Source organism: Aplysia californica, unplaced genomic scaffold, assembly GCF_000002075.1.
Source record: "Aplysia californica isolate F4 #8 unplaced genomic scaffold, AplCal3.0 scaffold00341, whole genome shotgun sequence".
Taxonomy (NCBI): domain Eukaryota; kingdom Metazoa; phylum Mollusca; class Gastropoda; order Aplysiida; family Aplysiidae; genus Aplysia; species Aplysia californica.
The window spans coordinates 353,986-356,614 of NW_004797611.1; the positions used below are offsets into that span (position 1 = coordinate 353,986).

The 2,629-nt window shown below is 41.6% G+C and overlaps 1 long non-coding RNA gene across 1 annotated transcript in view; it reads right to left on the reverse strand.

Moving 5' to 3' along the window:
- The window catches only part of LOC118478041, a 1,830-nt gene extending 1,057 nt beyond the window's left edge, over positions 1–773 (reverse strand). Inside the window, exon 1 of the long non-coding RNA XR_004858765.1 lies at positions 227–773. This is a non-coding gene — a long non-coding RNA (uncharacterized LOC118478041). The remainder of the gene's footprint in view (positions 1–226) is intronic.
- Positions 774–2,629: the final 1,856 nt, after the last annotated feature.

The following is a 2,629-nucleotide window of genomic DNA, read 5'->3' on the forward strand; positions in this document are numbered from 1 at the left end:
AGAGAGAGAGAGAGAGAGAAAGAGAGAGAGAGAAAGAAAGAGAGAGAGGGAGAGAGAGAGAGAGAGAGAGAAAGAGAGAGAGAGAAATACAGTAAAATGGGTAGGATAGACACATGCATAGTTGGGAAGAGTTTAAGTGTAGCCTCTGCTAAGAAGATCCCACACTGTTTGACATACAGGTAGGTGCAAGTACCACCCTTTGTCCACTATCTGAAGCTAGACTTACGGAGAAGGAGTACCCCTGGGTGGGGAGAATTCCGACAGGTCCCAAACTGGCGATTCTGCTGATGTTAGCGTTGCTTGGGGCACACTGGCGATACCTTGTCGTGTCGGTCAGGACGTTAACGCTGGATACAGACAAAGGGAAACAGAGAAAAAACAACAATTAAAAACGAGCTGAGTGTGAAATACATAACAACATTTTAGGTTGTTTTGGTCGTATTCATTTTTGAAATGTTGGTTTTAAGCATTAACCTTAGGGTGTTGAAAAAAACTTAAACATAAACAATGACCAATTCAAAACACTTACCAGAAACCTTCTACCCTTAAAAACTGTTCTTTGTTGTTGTTATAGCCTCCGATTAACACGATGGAAGTATTTTTCATATTCTGATAAGATACAGAAAAAGGTCATGATTGCTAAATTAATCACTGCGATTTCTGCGCCGTGAAAAAGATTCAAGGTTCTATTGCCACCAGAGGCAGGTAAAGGCAATTTTCACGAAACCAATAACAGCAACAAAGCAGGCGTTTGTCAAGTTTTGGGCGTGTGGAGTTATTGGTATCATCTCAAAGCGTATTCATTTGTTTTGCTTTCGGTGAATAGAAATCGAAATATTAGAGATTGAAGGAGGTGGGGGTAGCCTGTTTTCAGAAGTAAAATTAGCAAGAAAATGACTTCCATGTCTTCTAATATGGCCTGGAGGGCAGCCCTTCTTTTAGAGCCCTGTTTGTCTCAAGTATGTGTTAAACTCAGTTGATAAAAAAACAAAACAACAACAACCAAAGATGAACATATAGCATCAAGACACAAGACATATAAGAGCCAACTTACGAGCAGAAGGATCCAGAACTGGTATAGCTTTTCTTTGCGCCAAAGTCGACCAATCTGAAGCCAGCGGTCTTGTTGTCAGCTCCAATTGTCAGCAACTTCTTGGCAGTAAAGTCAATGGCGAACCTTCTCAAAGACTGGAAAGTGAACAGAACACCAAAACAAACTATAAGACTCTACTATATTTAGAATTTTAGAAAGAACAAGTACGTTTTACCTGTCAACAATACTTAGTTCCAATGCAATCTCCCTGCCCTCTCTCAGGGTAATTAGATTTCTTTCGGGGTTTTTTTAAATTTACCTTTACACCTCAATACGATAATTTTAATGTAGGCTCTAGGAAATTCTAAACCGGAGTATTTGGTACTTATATAAAATAACAAAGCTAGCATTCACACGTCTTTTAACATAGACTGTTATTAATATGTTAACCAACCAAGTATCCATGTTGTGTTTTTATTACATTTGTAAACTATTAACAGATTCTTCATTTTCTTTATGGAATCTCCATTAATCAACAAAAAACCACGTGAATGAGTAATGAATCCGTACCATCACTTCAGTAGCAGGTGGAATGATTTAGCAGATTTTAAATACGCCCCCCCTCACCACTAAAAATGTATTTTTAGAAAAAAAAATCACCACCCACAAAAACGCGGGCGCGAGCGTGCATATACAGGAAGCCGTTTCCTCAGCGGGTAATGATGTTCTAAGTAATAAGAAGATTTGAATTTACTTAGGGGTGTTTTCGTGGCCTATACGTTAAGGCGTTAGCCTCTCATTTAATAGGTCCCGGTTTCGAATCCGGATAGCGACGGAAATTTTTTTCTCTAAAATTGTCTCCTTTCACCTACTTTCCTTCTCTCTACCAATATTCTGTCGTTTGCTTTCGCCTCTACTTTTCTCACACCCCCTCACCTCCTTTGCCTCCTCCTCTGGGATCCTGACTCTTTCTATAGCCTTTCAACTGTTACTCCCTGGCTCCTTTTTACTGCTGTCTTTCAGCCTCACCTCTGATCTTGTGGTAGGACAGATACACGCCAAGCCTTCTTGGACAAGGGCTAAAATTCTCAGAGGTTCCGTGTGCAATTTGCGCACGTTAAAGATCCCTTGGTGGTCCAAAGTCGATAGGAGTATGCTTCGGCCGCCATCCAGGCAAAATTCAAAATTTCTTGCCAACTGAAAATATTTATTGTGTCCCGCGCGTTCATTTCACCTTATGCAGTTGCGAAGGCCGTAAAACCACTTACCCCCCCCCCCCCACCCCCCACCCCCATGCCCAAAAAAGAAAGAAGTTGCTTACGTTGGTGGGCAAGTCATAGATCACCCCGTAGTACTGATCTGGAGAGCAGGAACAGTTGGCCGCGGGTACTGAGGCCGCCAGCGTACAGGGGAGAGCGATGAGTAGAACAGCCAAGACGTTCATGGTGACGGAACTGTGAGGGGGGAGAGAAAGTTTTAAAATCAAACAATCACGCTACGAGCATTACACTAGCAAACCTAAAACTTCAATGATTACCCAAATTGCACATGCGAACCTATCCGATATTGGGACAAATTAAATATCGGATTTTGCCC